The sequence below is a fragment of the Tamandua tetradactyla genome, chromosome 5, assembly GCF_023851605.1.
Source record: "Tamandua tetradactyla isolate mTamTet1 chromosome 5, mTamTet1.pri, whole genome shotgun sequence".
Classification (NCBI taxonomy): domain Eukaryota; kingdom Metazoa; phylum Chordata; class Mammalia; order Pilosa; family Myrmecophagidae; genus Tamandua; species Tamandua tetradactyla.
The window spans coordinates 71380343-71399868 of record NC_135331.1 but is presented as its reverse complement, the minus strand read 5'-3'; the positions used below and the strand labels follow the sequence as shown (position 1 = coordinate 71399868).

The window sequence follows — 19526 nt, the reverse complement described above, 5'->3', positions numbered from 1 at the left end:
ACCTGTGCTTAGGATTGGCATAATTTTAGTAATTTATGTTTATATTACCATGCAATTAGTGCATAGTTGTACTAAAATACCAAATACTTCTCATTAGCATGTCCTCATTTTTACTGCTGACATAAAATATGTCAGATAAAAATCAGGCCAGGGTACATGCATAGTATATTTTTAAATGATCTATCTTATAACAGGGTTTTTAGAAATGTTTGCTTTGTAAAGATGAGGACGCTGCCCAACAAAATACTAGCAACTGTATCTAGCAATATGTGAAAAGAATTATGTACTGTAACTAATATGAAAGGTTAGTTTATCATCCTAAAATCAGTTAGGGTAGCACATTATATCATAAAATAAAGGACAAAAACTTCAGGGTTACTTCAATAAATGCAGAAGAAACATTTGAAAAAATCCCAAACCGCTTTATGACAAAAGCACTCAACAAACTAGAAATAGAAAGGAAATTCCTTAATCTGAAAAAGGGCAACTATGAAAAATCCTCAGTTGACAGGATACGTTAAGGGAAAAACTGAATGTTTCCCCCTTAAAATCAGAAACAATAGAAGAATGTCTGTTTTGCCACTTCCAATCAACAAAGTATTGGAGGTTCTTTCCAGGGAACTAACTAGGAGAATGAAATAAAAGGATCCATATTGGCTGGAAGAAGTAAAGCGATCTCTATTTGCAGATAATTTATCATTATCTTATCAAATAAGGACTCCACTTAAAAACTTATTTGAACTAATAAATGAACTCTTCAAGTTTACAGTTATAGGATCAATATACAAAAAATAATTTGAGTTTCTACATACTAGCAATAAACAATCAGAAAATGATTTTGAAAATATAAAACTATTCCATTTACAATAGCATCAAAAATATTTTGGAATAAGAGTTTCAAAAGAAACAAAACTTATACCTTGAAAACTACAGAACATTGTAGAAAGAAATTAAAGAAGAAGATAAATGGAAAGACATTTCATGCTCATGTGTCAAAAGTCCTATTATTTTTCAGATGCCACTATTCCCCCAAATTGATGTGCAGATTCAACACAATCCCTATCAGAATTCTAGCCAACTTCTTTGCAGAGATTGATAGGCTACTTCTAAAATTCATATGGAAATTAAAAGTATTGAGAATAGCCTAAATGATCCTGAAAAAAAGCTGAGTTGCCCGACTCACATTTCCCAATTTCAAAACCTGTTACAAACCTACAGTAAACAAGACAGTCTGTACTGGCAAAAATGCATATACATCAATGGAATAGAATTGAGAGTCCAGAAATAAACCCTCAGATGTATCATAACTTCTTTTGACAAGGGTTCTAAGACAATTCAATGGTGGAAAGAATAGTCTTCTCAACAAATGCTGCTGAGTCAACTGGATAATCACATGCAAAAAGATGAATTTGAACCCTTTTCTCACACATACATGAAAGTTAACTAAAAAGGACTATAGACCTAAATTTCAGAGCTCAAAGCATAAAATTCTTGGAAGAAATATAGGCGCTAATTGCTATAATCTTGGGGTAAGCAAAACCTTCTTAGATGTGACATCAAATGAAAAGAGAAAAAATAGGTAAATTGGACTTATTCAAATATAAAAGCTTTTGCACTGCAGATATATCATCAAGGAAAATGAAAAGACCATCCACAAAAAAGGGGAAAAATATTTTCAGATCCTATATCTGATGTATCATATCAGAATGATTCTAGAATATTTAGTGGTCTCTTAGAATTCAATAATAAAAAATACAAATAAGCCAAAAAACTGGAAAAGTATCTAAATAGGAATTTCTTCAAAGAAGATATACTGATGAACAATAAGCAGTGAAAAGAAGCTTAACCTCACTAGCCATTAGGGAAATGCAAATCAAAGCCGAGAGATACCACTTTACATCCACTAGGATAGCTACAATTAAAAAGATAGATAGTAAGTGTTGGTATGGATATGGAGAAATTGGAACGCTCATACACTTCCAGATGCAATGACCTTCCAGTGAGGAGGTTCTATATTAATATTATGCCACAGGTCAACCAAAGTACAGGAAATTGTCTTCTGTTGGCTAGTGAGAAATGGTACCACCACTTTAGAAAACAGACTAGCAGTTCCTCAAAAGTTTAGACCCAGAAATCTACTCTTAGGTATATAATTAAGAGAAATGAAAACATAAGTCCACAGAAAATCTTATCCATGAATGTCCATTGTAGCATATTACAGTGGAAACATGTCTACCAGCTTATGAATAGATAAATAATAAGTGGTATTTGGCAACTGAAAGGAATGAAGTATTGTTACATGCTACAGCACGCATGAAACTTGAAAGCCTCATGCTAAATGAAAGAAACCAATCACAAAAGGTCACAAATTATATGATTCCATTTGTCATGGTTAGGGACAGGTGTCAACTTGGCCAAGTTGTGGTACCTGTTCATCTGATTGGGCAAGCGCTGGCCTGTCTGTTGCAATGAGGACATTTCATCGGATTAGGTCCTGATCACGTCAGCTACATCCACAGCTAATTCCATTTGTAATCAGCCAAAGGGGAGTGTCTTCTGCAATTAGTGATGCTAAATGCAATCATGGGAAGCCTTTTAAGGAGGACTCAGAGGAGACAGGTTCCATTCCTGCTTTGGCTGGTGAGCCTCTCCTGTGGAGTTCATCCAGGCCATCCATTGGAGTCATCGGCTTCGCAGCCTGCCCTGTGGATTTTGGACTCTGCGTTCCTATGGTCACGTGAGACACTTCCATAAATTTTATATTTGCAAGTGTTCCCTGTTGATTCTGTTTCTCTAGAGAACCCTAACTAATACATCTTGGTACCTGGAGTGGTTCTTAAGGAACAGAATCTTAAAAATGGGTTTTTATGAATGGTTTTCTACTCTGACTGGGCTCAGAGACACTAAGGACTCTGATTCCCTAATCAGAATGACACTCCCAATCCATGGACTGAGTTGGCAAAGGAGATAGTCAAAATATCATCATTCGATTCTCCTAATGCTTCGCTTGTACGAAGCCAGACTCTGGGGGATAATGTTTTTGACACCTTTACAGAGTTTTGTAGAAATAAGAGTTATAGAGATGTTGGTTGGTTGTTGTTAGATGCACTGTCTACATTAAAGGGTGAAAGGGATGGGCTTAAGGCTCCAAACAAGAAGCTTAAGTGCCGTCTGAAAGATGTAGAGGTTTCTATGAGTATCCTGAAGGAAAATTTTATTTCCTGTAGCCGTAGACTTGAGATCTCTGAAAATCAGACTCAGAATCTTATTGTTAGAGTAGCAACTTTACAACGTAAACTGAAATCTCTGTCTTGCATGGTGTCTGCCGTTAAAGTGAGGGCATTGATTGGAAAGGAGTGGGACCCTGAAAAATGGGATGGTGACATATGGATTGATAATGATGTTGGGGGTGATGCTGAAACCCTAGACCATGCTGAGCCTTCTTTAGATAACCCTGTAATAGTCTGCCCTGAGGACATAGCCGCCCCACCTCCAGCCTGCCTGGAGGAATTGGCCACCCAACCTCCTCCTGAAGGGATTAGCCCTAGAGTTATTAATCCTGTTTCACCAGATGAAACTGCAAATGAAAGCCCTGAAGCAAATGGCTTGGAAGATATTTCTAATTCTTTTCATGACCCACCCCCACCACCCCTCATTTCTTCTAGACCTATAACTAGACTAAAGTCCCAACAGGCCCCTAAAGGTGAGGTACAAAGTATCACACATGAGGAGGTACGTTATACTCCAAAAGAACTGTGTGAGTTTTCCAATTGATATAGACAGAAATCAGGGGAATATGTGTGGCAATGGATTTTAAGAGTGTGGGATAATGGTGGGAGGAATATAAGCCTGGATCAGGCTGAATTTATTGATATGGGCTCACTAAGCAGAGATTCTGCATTCAATGTTATAGCTAGAGCAGTTAGAAAAGGTGTTAACAGCTTGTTTGGGTGGTTGGTTGAAACATGGATCAAAAGGTGGCCAACATTACCTGAGGTTGAAATGCCAGAACTGCCCTGGTATAATGTAGATGAGGGGATCCAGAGGCTTAGAGAGATTGGGATGTTAGAGTGGATTTATCATGCAAAGCCTGCTCTTACACCCCAGGAATGTCCAGAGGATGCACCTTTTACCAGAACAGTGAGAAATAAGTTTGTGAGACTAGCACCATCTTCCCTCAAGAGCTCTGTGGTTGCACTTCTCTGTAGGTCAGATATTACTGTAGGAACTGCTGTCACTGAGCTGGAATCCTTAAACACAATGGGGATGACAGGATCCCGAGTTGGCAGAAGCCAGGTGGCAGCACTTAATCACCAAAGACAGGGTAGACGCGGCTATTATAATAGACAAAACTTAAAGGAGGCATCAAAATTATATGACACACAGAGATTTGTGGCATTGGCTAGTAAATCATGGGGTGCCTAGAAATACAATAGAAGGGCAGTCTACTAAATTCTTGTTGGAGCTGTATAAACAAAAGAGTTCTAGGTCAAGGGAACAGAAGTCTAACCAGAATTACAAAAACACAGAGTCACGGCCCCTTAATCAATTTCCAGACTTGAAATTGTTTACAGACCCTGAGCCCCTTGAATGAAGGGGAGGCCAGGTCCCTATGGGGGAGAAACCTGTTACACTGCCACAGATTTATACTGTTAACCTTCCTCTAAGTCTTCCCCAAGGAGACCAACGGCCTTTTACCAGGGTAACTGTGCATTGGGGAAAAGGAAATGATCAGATATTTCGGGGATTATTAGACACTGGTTCAGAAGTGACATTAATTCCAGGGGACCCAAAAATGTCACTCTGGACCACCAGTCAGAGTGGGGGCTTATGGAGGCCAGGTGATCAATGGAGTTTTAGCTCAGGTCTGTCTCACAGTGGGTCCAGTGGGCCCCCGGACCCATCCTGTAGTTATTTCCCCACTTCTGGAATGTATAATTGGCATAGACATACTGAGCAACTGGCAGAATCCCCACGTTGGTTCTCTAACTTGTGCAGTGAGGGCTATTATGGTGGGAAAGGCCAAGTGGAAGCCACTAGAACTGCCCCTACCAAGCAAAATAGTAAATCAAAAGCAATACCATATTCCTGGAGGGATTGCAGAGATTACTACCACTCTTAAGGACTTGAAAGATGCAGGGGTGGTGATTCCCACCACATCCCCATTCAACTCTCCTATTTGACCTGTGCAGAAAACAGATGGGTCTTGGAGAATGACAGTGGATTATCATAAACTCAGCCGGATGGTAACTCCAATTGCAGCTGCTGTTCCAGATGTAGTATCATTTCTTGAGCAAATCAGTACATCCCCTGGTACCTGGTATGCAGCTATTGATCTGGCAAATGCTTTTTTCTCAATAGCTATTAGTAAGGACCACTAGAAACAGTTTGCTTTCAGCTGGCAAGGTCAGCAATATACTTTCACTGTCCTACCTCAGGGGTATATCAACTCTCCAGCCCTATGTCATAACCTTGTTTGCAGAGACCTTGATCGTTTCTCCCTCCCACAAGACATCACACTAGTCCATTATATTGATGATATCATGTTGATTGGACCTAGTGAGCAAGAAGTAGCAACTACTCTAGATTTACTGGTAAGGCATTTGCGTGTCAGAGGATGGGAGATAAATCCAACAAAAATACAGGGGCCTTCCACCTCAGTAAAATTTCTAGGTGTCCAGTGGTGTGGGGCATGTCGAGATATCCCTTCTAAGGTGAAGGATAAATTGCTGCATCTGGCCCCTCCCACAACCAAAAAAGAGGCACAACGCCTAGTTGGTCTTTTTGGATTTTGGCGACAACATATTCCTCATTTGGGTGTGCTACTCCAGCCCATTTATGGAGTGACCAGAAAAGCTGCTAATTTTGAGTGGGGACCTGAACAAGAGGAGGCTCTGCGACAGGTCCAGGCTGCTATACAAGCTGCTCTGCCACTTGGGCCGTATGATCCAGCAGATCCAATGGTGCTGGAAGTGTCAATGGCAAATAGAGATGCTGTCTGGAGCCTTTGGCAGGCCCCTATAGGAGAATCACAACGCAGACCCTTAGGATTTTGGAGCAAAGCCTTACCATCTGCTGCAGATAACTACTCTCCTTTTGAGAAACAGCTTTTGGCCTGCTACTGGGCCTTAGTAGAGACTGAACGCTTAACCATGGGCCACCAAGTTACCATGAGACCTGAGTTGCCTATCATGAGTTGGGTGTTGTCTGACCCACCAAGCCATAAAGTTGGGCGTGCACAGCAGCACTCTATTGTAAAGTGGAAATGGTATATATGAGATAGAGCCAGAGCAGGTCCCGAAGGCACAAATAAGTTACATGAAGAAGTGGCACAAATGCCCATGGTTTCCACTCCTGCTGCCACATTACCTTCTCTTTCCCAGACCAGAGCTATGGCCTCTTGGGGAGTTCCTTACAGTGAATTGACTGAGGAAGAGAAAACTCGGGCCTGGTTTACAGATGGTTCAGCACGATATGCAGGTACCACCCGAAAGTGGACAGCTGCAGCATTACAACCTCTTTCTGGGGTGTCCTTGAAGGACAGTGGTGAGGGGAAATCCTCCCAGTGGGAAGAACTTCGAGCAGTGCACCTGGTTGTTCATTTTGCTTGGAAGGAAAACTGGCCAGAGGTGCGTTTGTATACTGACTCATGGGCTGTTGCTAATGGTTTGGCTGGATGGTCAGGGACTTGGAAAGACCATAATTGGAAAATTGGTGACAAAGAGGTCTGGGGAAGAAGTATGTGGATAGACCTTTCTGAGTGGGCTAAAAACATGAAGATATTTGTGTCCCATGTGAATGCACACCAGAAGGTGACTTCAGCAGAGGAAGATTTTAATAATCAAGTGGATAAGATGACCCATTCTATGGATACCAGTCAGCCTGTTTCCCCAGCAACTCCTGTTATTGCCCAATGGGCTCATGAACAAAGTGGTCATGGTGGTAGGGATGGAGGTTATGCATGGGCTCAGCAACATGGACTTCCACTCACCAAGGCTGACCTTGCTACAGCCACTGCTGAGTGCCCAATCTACCAGCAGCAGAGACCCACACTCAGCCCCTGATATGGCACCATTCCCCGAGGTGACCAGCCAGCTACATGGTGGCAGGTTGATTACATTGGACCACTCCCTTCATGGAAGGGGCAGCGATTTGTTCTAACTGGAATAGACACATACTCTGGATATGGGTTTGCTTTCCCTGCATGCAATGCTTCTGCCTAAACTACTATCCGTGGGCTTACAGAATGCCTTATCCATCGTCATGGTATTCCACATAGCATTGCTTCAGATCAAGGAACACACTTCACAGCAAATGAAGTGCGGGAATGGGCACATGCTCATGGAATTCTCTGGTCTTACCATGTTCCCCATCATCCAGAAGCAGCTGGATTGATAGAACGGTGGAATGGCTTTTTGAAAATTAAATTACGGTGCCAACTAGGTGGCAAAAACTTGAAAGGCTGGGGTAATGTTCTCCAGGAAGCTGTGTATGCTCTGAATCAGCATCCGCTGTATGGTGCTGTTTCTCCCGTAGCCAGGATCCATGGGTCCAGGAACCAAGGGGTAGAAATGGGTGTGGTGCCACTCACTATTACTCCTAGTGATCCACTAGGAAAATTTTTGCTTCCTGTCCCTGCTACACTGAGTTCTGCTGGTCTACAGGTTTTAGTTCCAAAACGGGGTGTGCTTTCTCCAGGAGAAACAACAGTGATACCACTGAACTGGAAGTTAAGATTGCCACCTGGCCACTTTGGGCTACTTATGCCTCTGGATCAACACACCAAGAAGGGGATTACATTATTGTCTGGGGTAATTGGCCCTGACTATCAGAAGGAAGTAGGACTGCAACTACATAATGGAGGTAAAGAAGAGTTTTCTTGGAATATAGGAGATCCCCTGGGGCGTCTATTAGTACTACCATGCCCTGTGATTAAAATCAATGGAAAACTGCAACAACACAATCAAGGCAGGACCACTAATGGCTCTGAGACTTCAGGAATGAAGGTTTGGGTCACCCCCACCAGGCAAAGAACCACGGCCAGCTGAAGTGCTTGCTGAGGGGAAAGGGAACATGGAATGGGTAGTGGAAGAAGGTAGTGATAAATATGAACTTCGACCACGTGATCAGTTACAGAAACGAGGACTGTAATGCTGTTTTGTTTGTGTTATACTATTTAAGTTGTAAGATATCAAGTTTAAGAATGAATGTTGCCCAAGGATTTGCACGCTATTCTGGAGAGATTTAATGTGTTTCCAGTTATATGCAGGACAGTTGAGTATTGTCAGGTAAAAGAAAAAATGTGTGCTTATTTGTTTTCATTTGGAGATTGAGTATGGTCTAAGGTGATATATATATATAGGTGCCAAGTTGACAAGGGGTGGACTGTCATGGTTAGGGACACGTGTCAACTTGGCCAAGTTGTGGTACCTGTTCATCTGATTGGGCAAGCGCTGGCCTGTCTGTTGCAATGAGGACATTTCATCGGATTAGGTCCTGATCACGTCAGCTACATCCACAGCTAATTCCATTTGTAATCAGCCAAAGGGGAGTGTCTTCTGCAATTAGTGATGCTAAATGCAATCATGGGAAGCCTTTTAAGGAGGACTCAGAGGAGACAGGTTCCATTCCTGCTTTGGCTGGTGAGCCTCTCCTGTGGAGTTCATCCAGGCCATCCATTGGAGTCATCGGCTTCGCAGCCTGCCCTGTGGATTTTGGACTCTGCGTTCCTATGGTCACGTGAGACACTTCCATAAATTTTATATTTGCAAGTGTTCCCTGTTGATTCTGTTTCTCTAGAGAACCCTAACTAATACAGTATTTATATAAATATCCAGAATAAGCAAATCCATAGAGACAACAAGTAGATTAGTGATTGCCTAGAAGCTGGGATGATTCACAGGAAATGGGCAGTGACTGTTGATGGGTTCGGAGTTTCTTGTTGAGAGATGAAAATGTTCTAAAGTTGATTGTGGTGATTGCACAACTCTGAACATAATAAGCACCACTGTTTCTGATACTTTAAATGAGTGAATTTTATGGCATGTGAATTATACCTTAATAAAGCTGTTATTTTAATTTTAAAAAAGGGGGAGTAGTGAGGATGCTTCTTGTTAGTAATCATGCTAGAGGTCAATGACAGCACAAGAAATTGTCTTTTGTAGGCTAGTGTGAAAACTCAACTGGCATGGGTTCAACTATTCTTCAAGGTATGTGAAATCTGAATTCCAAACAGGCTCACAGTAGATTTTAGGCTTTACCCCCGTCATTCAATTATTAATTCAAATAAGTTCTGCTCAAAAATACAGCTACAACTTGAGAGATTCTTTGTAAAAGTTAACAGCCATTTTAGAATAGATGAAATCAAATAATAAATAGGTGTTCTGATTGACTGTTAACCTTAAAATTTTATTTTAAATATACTTTAAAACTATATGCACCAGTATTGCTCATTAATAAATAGGAGTATTATACACACATTTTTATAGTTTTAATATATCAGTCATGAGCATTTCAGGCCATACCTGGTAAACAGCTACATTGAACATACACATGTTTATTTCTACTTTGAACTCACAATTAAATTGTAGTATGAATTAAGTTGACATTTTAAAGTTATTTAAGGTATAATAAATAGTTTCCTAGAAAATTAAAATATTTCATAGATAGCTGAATTCCTGAATGAGAATTTATTCTGTTAATTTACAAGGGCTCTTTTCTTATTTCCCAACCCATTCCAAGTCCCGGATTCTACCGCCTATAAAAGCGAGGACTCAATGAGAACCTGCAAATCACTTTGTTATGAAATAAAAACAAAATGGAGGAATGAAGGCTTAATCACATCTTATGACTATATTCTAGTCTCTTACTGTGCCTTTGTATTTCGTCTCTGTTCCGTTGATATTGGTTCTGAATATCTCCATGTGCATGTCCTCCTCTGGATTCTACAATTCTCGACACAATTCATTTAAAAAGTACATACTTGAATCTCTGCTTTTCCCAAGCTCAATAATCACTTTGAAGGACTGGTAGAAGCACTGGGGAACAGGAAAAATATTGTTGTCTTGAAGCAGAGGAAGTAATTAGTAATTTTATCTCCTTGAAAGAGAAAGTGGAAGAAAGAATGAAGGGTAAAAATAATGGATGAATGTAAGTAGAAATCATATTTACTTTATATATTATCTTAGCCAAAATAAAACCTCACAAAGAATCAAGCTGAATTCTTTTTTACTTTATTCTCCAATTTTCTCATCTTCTCTCTGACCTAGGGCAGCCACTTTCCTCAGTCTAAACCAGGCTCTGAAAACCCCAAGTCTTCCAACTATTTTATACCTCCAACTGTTTGGTGTCTGAAGTTTCTAAGAGCTACTCCAAAGATCAAAACTGTCCTAAATAAAAGCATGGGCACACTTAGGTAAAATCTATATTTTTACAACATGTTTGAGTGATATGCAACACAGTATAGCATTGCAAAATGTCACCGGGAATTGGAAAAAATAGTATTTATATGCAAAATGTATTTTTTAAATATCATGTGGATGTCACCATTCCTCTGTGCTTTGTGAGTCAACCGTGGCCCTGAGAGTGACAAGTCTAACTGAATTGTCAATCTTTAATGTCATTTCAAGACTCCAGAGCAGAAAACTATTATACAGCCTCCTGTGAAAAAGGAATAATGAGAATAGCAAAAGCAAATTTCATCCCCAAAGGGACTCTACTCCACTAAAACTTATCTCTATGCGGATTTGAGACACAGAAGAGCTGGCCTTGTGTGCAAGGAATCAGCCAGCTGATGACAGAATGCTGCAGAAGAGTGAAAAGTTAAATATATTTCATGAATCGGTAAGAAATTTTAGTTCTTACAAACGGGCAAGAGTGGTCTATTTACTAATCCTTTGAGTTTGATTCGCGGCACTATGGAATGTGAGATGGAACTGCTTCATTAGCATTTCACATTTTTCTTCCCTACTTCTGCAATAAATTCAAGTGGCCAAAGATAAACTGATAAGGGAGAAATCTGTTTCACCAGTTCTGATATACAAGCCTGATAGGGAGAAAAGTTACAAAAATAGGCTTTCATGTATAAAAGCAACAAAATATTCACTACTAGGTACCAAAATTGCTAGGACGTTGGATTTCTTCTTTTCTTTTTTTCAATAACAGTTGGAGTTTGAATGAGTCACTCTTACTTTTCCCATTTTTATTTCCAATCTTGTTCATAAGGACTTGGAAAGAGGAATATTAATGTGATATGCAACCAATGGAGTCACATGGGCAAATGACCTTCATTCCCTCCTTCAGAGATCTAGCAGGCCCCTATTTGCATAGCCTAGTGTATAACTGATAAATACTATATTGTTTCATTCTTAAAGGGATAAAAAATGTCTTTGCTGAAAAATAAGTGATGTCATTTTAACCATACAGAAAGAAACCTGTACATAATTTAAGGAAAAGCCCATGATTTTATTCATTTTACTCTGTCGTTTCTTATTCCAATTAGTCTGACCACGTTGAATCACAGTTCAGAAAAAAATTATTACAATAATTGCTTGAAGATAATAACTCTGTTGGAGAAAATTCCTACTGTGGAAACATAGGAAAAATATTTGAGGGGAAATGTTTATTTATTCAGAAAGCTTATTGAAATGAATTAATTGTTCACATACTTGAACAATTGCCTGATATGCACAATATACTGAGTATACTGCACACTACTAATTTAGGAATAAATAGTAGCTATCATCTTAAATTAAAATGTCCAAAATCTATTGGTTCAAATAAATTTGATCCAAATAAATTGGGACCTTTAATGTCTAAAGCTATAGATATGATAAAACAAAATATTACTAAACAAAAACAACCAAGAAAGAAATTCTCTAAAGTAAATAAATGCAATTATAAACTGTCCTCTGATTATTTTTATGGGAATAGTAGACATTAAGGACTATTTTTAGGTTAATATTTAATAATTAAAATGTAATAGTAAAGAATACTTGATAAATGCATGAAAAGAAATAACACTTAGCAGCCAGAAATATAGTTTGCTGAGTTTAGTTTTTAAACTCATACACTAGAGTGAGCATATAAAAAAAAATCAATCTATCAGATTCAATATTTTTTGTTTTCTTGTTAAATTTGGCAACTTTCTCTGAAGAAATTATTAAACAGACATCATCTCTTCTACTATGACAAATGCCAAAGGACATCACTTGGTTACCTTGTGGACCATCCATATTTAGAGGACTTAAGAGAGTGAGATTCCTATGAAGAGATGTGCATACTAACAACCGCAAGCAAAAAGTGATAGCAGCTCGGGTGAGTGAGCTTGAAAGGTGGAGTCATATATGAAACCAAAACCTCAGGGTGATGTTAGGAACCTCCTCGATTCTCTCTTAGGTGAAGAAGCAGTGCATGTACAGGTAGCATGCCTAAATCTCTCCCTGTACACCTGACTACAGAAGCAAGAAATTGTACCCCCCCCCCCCCATCGCCCAGGTGCTCTGCTTTAGAGAAAAAATCCTTCATCCTTCCACTCTGACAGGGCAGCTGCTGAAAGTCAGTGTCAAAACAGGGATAGATGATTAGAGAAAAGGGGAAGAGAGATAGGGAGAGGAAGGGAAGGAGTTAAACCTATCAATTACAGTGATAGCTCAGAGGCCTCAAATATTATTTTCTCCTCTAAAATGTAATGAACCCTATGGATGAAAGGAAAATAAAAGCACGGTCACTGAAGGTTTTGCAAGGTTTTATAAATAATCTCTCTTCTAAATGCAGTCATAACTCAAGCACCACCTGCTGGTCCAGCAATGTACTTCTGACTCAATCAACAACAATTCCAATTTGATTTGCATTCAAATCAGCTAAGAAGAGGATTCAATTTTTCATAGGAATAGGGCAAGATGACTACTGAGTTTTAAATCTAGACAACCCAAGTTGTGCCAAAGTTTAAAAATAGCTTTGTATTACCACCTCCCATTTAAACCAAAAGCAACTTCTATTGAAACTTTAAAAGTGTTCTATTGAAGAACTGAAAGATAACTTGCATTGTGAAAAATATAAAACATATACATATGATGTTAAAATGTATGTATATATCTGGGTTTCAGTATCAATACTGTCCCAAGTTTCTATATTTCAATTTTTTTCTTTCTTATGCTTATTTTTATGACACTTTTATAATAAAATATGAATCTTTCAATATTTTAATAAAATAACTTGTGATGGTTTCTTACCACACAGACCAAATAAAAATCTAACAGTAAAAGACACTATTAAATAAAGAAACTTGTAGAAATGACTCATGATGATTCAGCTAGTTACCTTTTCCAGTACTTCAGCAACAACAAAAATTACATTCTTTCAGAATGTGTCCTACGATTAGGTCACTGAAGATTTTTGCATTTGTTTTAAAAAGAATCACTTTTGCCTTTTTCACGAAAAGCTAAAGGAACTCTCTATAACGTAACGACTCAAAGATACAGCTGATTAATCAAAACCTTCCTCCTACCCCCAAAGTGTCTGTGTTGAATTTTTTCTAATTTATTGAAAAAGCAGCTATGTGCATCCTTATAGGCATGGCCTCAAAGCCTAACTGGTAGCAGAATCTTAGGGCTACATTGACTGTGTATCCTAGGCAACCAAGTAATGGCTAAAGCACCACAGTGTTTGCTTAAAACGTGATGTGGAAAGCAATCAGAGGAGCTTCAATTCCGGGGAAATTCCTTTTCAATGCAAGCCTCACTGTATTAGTGGTGCTATTTTCACCATTATAATTAAGATTGTGTCACCATATTCATTATTTTCAAGGGTTTGTAACTGAGCTGTAAAAAATTAGTCACAGTAATTAAAAGATGGAAAACATCTAGTTATGCTAAGATGTCCTACTGGGTCATTTAGGGTCCTAGTGAAGGAGGGTTAAGCAATTCAAATGACAGATAATATCTGATCTTAACTAGCTTAAAAGACTATTCCTAACCACAGATACATTGGAGGGGTACGTTAAAATGCAAGTGATCATTTAGTCTATACTTTTCTTGATAAAAATATACATCAGCTACTCCAAAATTATAATGATTATTCTTTTATGACTTTAACTGAGGTAATTCACAGTGATTTTATCTTTTGACTAATCTGTTGGCAAGGAGCAGTGTGTACACTTAAAATTATTTTTGATTTTTTGACTACTTCAAGTAATCAGGCATGACGCAAGAATCTAAATACATGTTATTTTGTCTTTTAAATTATGCATTTATACACCTCCATAAATTATAGGAACAGGATTTTGTTCTTGAGGTATCTTTTTTTAAACCAAGTTTATTTTTTTCTTTTTATCACTTCCCTTAAGTAAGAAGAAAAAATGTTTCAACTGCTGTTTTTCAAGTTGAAGGAAAGCCTTGATTTTTTTTTTCTTTGAAACAGAAAAATCAGCAGCATGGGGTAAGAAAGAAAAGGTAACTAACCTTTACTGAGAGCCTACGCTAATACCCAGACTATGCTATTTCTCACATATTTATTTCATTGAATCCTTTTATCAGTTCTCCATGGTAGGTACTATAGCTCCTTTTTCACAATGAGGAAACTCATAAGCTTAACATGACTCAGAATCCAAAGTCCATACATTTTTCATACCATTTTGCCTATCTGAAGTAAAAAGTTAAATTTGAACAGAGTCTATTTCTGTATTTAAATGATTTTTGCAAAATATTAGAAACAACATCATAGAGTAACTACATCTCTCTTTTCACTCTCCAGATTTCATCATTAGGTTTCATTGTCAGATTTAATTAACAAATGTATAAAACTCATCAGAACTTAAAAATAAAATGAAACCAAGGGTTATAAAAAACCTATTTCTTCTATGAAGCTGTCTAGTAATAACACAGTGTAAATTATGCATAAAATAGTATTGAATTCTGCCAGAGAAAAAGAAGAATCGTCATCTGAGACTTAATGTACAAGATACTGGAATGAGAATAGTCACGAGGTGGATGGTAAAATTACTTTGCGGTCTTACTACAAGAGAAAGAACAGCCTTTACATTTTGGCCAAGGGATCTCTCAAAGTGTCTGCTGTGGCTTATCTGAGGCCTTTGGCACATTCATACATTTGCTTTTTCTCTAAATTTCTGAACTTAAAAAAAATTGTACTTGCTCAATATTTTCAAAGAGAATTACTAGTTATTTTATTATTTACTGCTAGTATCCAAATTTGATGCTCTGGTAAGTTAAGCTTCTAAGTGTTTTTAGTGTGATATATTTTTAAATCCTTTTAATAAATATATATATTATGTTTTTCTCCTGGGATAGTAGAGAAAACAACTGACTATAAAACTTTGCTTCTTTTTATTTTCCTCACTTTTCCACGTTTGCAATGTTGATGGAAAAAAGATACGAAAACTTAATTCTCCTATTTCACAATTGGAAGTGACAAGGAGAAAATCAAGACAGTAGAGCTTAACTGTCCAGTACAGTAACCACTTCAGTCACATTTGGCTATTAAGCACCTGACATATGGTTAGTCTAAATTGAGATGCATTAGAAGTGTAAAATACCCACCAAATTTTAAGACTCAGTACAAAAAAAAAGAATTTAAAATCCCACTAATAATTTTTATATTGGTTTCATTCTGAAATAATAATACTTTGGATTTATTGGATTAAATAAAATATATCATTATAATTTATTTCATCTATTTCTTTTTACTTTTTAAGTGCAGCAACTTTAATTCACAAATGAGACCCAAATTTGTGGCCTGCATTCTATTTCTTTGAGGACAGCAGTTTAGATCTAAAGTCATTGATATTGTCTACAAGATATCATTTCCCAGAATGATTTTGATTTTCTGCTTCCCTTACATCTTAGTATTTCCCATATAATCAGTAAATGATCTTTTATGCTTATATATGCAAAAGCATAATCGCATTTTTTACTCTCCTAGTCAATGTTACAATTTCAATATCTAGAATAGTGCCTGGATGGTATTTTGACTTAATGAGTTTTCCAGCACTAAATGCAATTCATAGTAGGAGGTCAAAAAGAGGACAATCTACAACCTTGCCTCACTTATAGAAATTCTACGAATTTCCAAACAAGAAATATTTCAAAGAAACATGCAAAAGAAAAATGGGACTTTTGAAGCACTTAATGTAATATGAAATTGGCAATAAATAAATCATTTTCATGATCAAATTATCAAACCACCCAGTTGTTGGTTCAATATGTGGGCGACCTGGAAATTAAAAGATTAATTTCCTTAATGATTTATCACTATGACTATAAAAGATATTTATAAAGCTTCCTGTCCTAAGTTGGAGATATTACTCCTTAAAATAAAAAAGCTCATATGACAATATATTTCTGTAAATAGCAGAAACTCTAAGGTACAGATTTGCATTGCATCAAAGGCATTATGATAAATTAAGAAGAATCATTAACAACGTTTAGATATTTTTCATGTTGCTTTACCATGATTTCAAGTTTATTAGAAGTGTGTGTGTATTTTAAACCACCCACGCAACTTATGTCCCTGGATAAAATAATTTTAAGGATTATAAAAATCTTTAGATACCAAAGCCTAGAGAAGAGAGGAAAGCAGAAATAATGGTTACCATGACACCCCAAATTCAGAGGCCTACAGGAGATCCAAGAAATATAGCCCAAGAACAAGAAGTTTATGCCTTAACTTTTTAAGGACCCCTTGATCCATTGATGATTCAGATTACTCAACAAAAAAATGATTTTAGAGAACTTTAAAGTTTGAAATATAGTTCCTAGGAGTTGCTCAGCAGCAGAAGGAATGGCTGAGAGATCATTTGCATTGTCGTAGAGTCCAGTTGCCATCGTAGGAAGACTTGTTCCACAAATTACTACCAGTGTGACCTCAGGCAAAAATCCCTCAAAACAGTTTTCTCATTTAAAAACTATATATGATTAGTCCCTACAACACAGGTCTCTATAATCTCATCTGGATAAAGCACTTACTATGATGCCTGGCATATATTAACTGTTCAAGACAAGTCGGTTAGAGTTATTACTTATTGTAGCTTTGATATCATATTAGTTTCTAGGACTGCCATAATCTATTACCACAAACTTGGTGGCTTAAAACAACATAAATTTGTTCTTTCACATTTCTAGAGCCCATGCTTCCTCTGAAGGATCCAAGGAAGACTCCTTCTGTGTCTCTTCCTACCTTCTAGTGGACCCCAACTAGTGGCTTGTAGCTGCATCCATCCAATCTCCCTCTGTCTTCCCTGTGTAAGTATCTCTGTAAGTCCTCTCCTTTTCTCCTAAGGACAGCTGTCATTGAATTTAGGGCCCCCCAGTCTACTGTGACTGATCTAAGCTAATTACAGCTGTATAGCCCCTATTTCCAAATAAGATTTTCATTCTGAGGTTTCAGGTGAAAATGAATTTGGGGGATACACTATTCAACCCAATATAGATATTTCACTATTTCTAGGGGCTCAATTGGCTTAAAAGAAAATAATTGAAGGAGCAAAAAACAACAGCGTATAAAAGAAACAGCCACCTCTGTTATATACAAATTTCTCATATAAACACACAAAACCCACTTAGACCTGCAGTGAACAATATTTTTATTTTTCTATTTTCCAAAACTTCCCTTTAAGAGAGCTTTCTCCTAATGGATATTTTTTTCAAAATTTACATAGTCTCACATACTAAGCCTAGTCATTTTTCTATGCCACACACCTCCCATTCATTCTTCTCTCTCACTCCCAAGTACCCAAGCTTACCAGTTCACACCAGCAAGGCTAAAATATCCTTCAAACTAGCATCTGTCTCATGCCTTGTCAATTCTTAGGACAAACCAGTGAGATACTAATTTCCTAATTTTCTTCTCAACACTGCAAATTCCCTAGGTCATCAGTGACTCCCAACTCTTTAGGGTAAAATTGAAGCTCCTCAGACCAGCTGCACAGCTTTCTATCATCTGACCTTTCTTACTCACCCAAATATGCCTCCCACTACAAGTCAGTGGAAAACCTCATCTCCAGTAAGCCTGCTCATGTTGTGTGATTGCCCTCCTTCATTTCTTCTATCAGGATAATCTGTGTGCAAGAGGAATGATTACAGAAATTCCTTCTCAGCATGAATAGAATAATCCTGCCTTCATCTCAAAAGGCACTTTAACTCAAAGAACTGGTGTAGAAAGGATTTGTAAATGGATCACAATGTCATACCCGAATGAAAGATAAAGAAGTCAGATACATATTTGTTCTAGACTGGAAGTGCACATGCCAGGTGGTGAGGCTATTGAGAGAATAAAGGTGGGAAAGTGGGTTAGGAACTAGACTGAAAGGTTAGATATTAGTCAAAGTGAATTTCAATTGAGAAAAGAATATTCATTTAGAAATAACCAGCAGATAAAGGCAAACCTGGACTGTGTCGATATTATTTCCAGGAGCTCAATTAAGATGCTAAAAAGGTATGTAACTTCAGTACCAGAGAGATCGGTGACAGGTGTAAATGGAGGATATTGGCAAAGTTCTATTATTTTAAATGAGTAGCATTGGAAAATGCGTTTGATAAATGTTTCTGTATGTTTTCACAACTGCAGACTAGATATTGGCCTCCAAAGAAAAATGTTTCTCTCTTGGGATGACAACTCTGTATACTACATAAGATTTCCAAGAATGGTTCATTTAAGGGCCCATGAAATACTTAACGCTATCCAGATTTACTGTGCCCTAGTAAACTTGTTATTTTCTCTGATGCTTTGCTCTTGGTGTCTTCTCCCAAATTTTTCTGAGTCTTTTGGGGTTGATGAACATCTATATCAAGTATATCTCCAACTCTGTTCTAAATTGATAGATGTTGAGCAGTAAAAAGTTAGGACTAAGTTAAAAAGTTTTTCTTTTTTTCTCATTCTTTCTCTCTCTTTTTTTTTACTTCCCTGATAAAACCACAAGAAAGCCTTCTGATCTTTTTTTCGTTTTTTAATAAGGAAATGGAAAGTGAGTTGCTTTGAAGCAAGGAACATAAGTTTTATTATTCCTATTCCCTGCTACTGGGTGTTATTAATTTTAAACTTTTGTTGCATTTTTCAGGTAATAAAAAAAGCAATAAAGTAGTCCTTTAGTACAAACTGTGCAACACTTCTGGTTTGCTTTGAAAAAATCAAACATACTTTATAAGAGAAGGTAAAATCATCTATGGCTCCCAAGATGAAGAAATAAGTTATAAACCAAATGGAGAAAAACGGTTTTATTCATTCAATAAATATTTGAGCGCTTCCTATGAAAAGGGTTAGAGCAAAAGGTGAAAGGTCAGAGAACTTCCATCACATTGCTGTTCCCCCAGAATGGCAATGAAAACGTGGAAAACCAGAGTATAATCATCAGAATAAAGCATGGCGTCACCTCATATTGTACACCATTTTATAGCTAAAAATTCAATTGTATGGAAATTAATTTATATAATATCCATGAGTGTCTTGTGAGAAAAGATGCTGGAATGACACCACCATCACCATTTAAAGATGGGCATGCAAAGGCTATGTCAGAT

General features: G+C 37.5%; 1 protein-coding gene across 2 annotated transcripts in view; it reads right to left on the bottom strand.

Moving 5' to 3' along the window:
- NLGN1 (neuroligin 1) overlaps nt 1-19526 on the bottom strand; it is a 714506-nt gene that overhangs the window by 556954 nt on the left and 138026 nt on the right. The gene's annotated exons all lie outside the window — the stretch shown is intronic.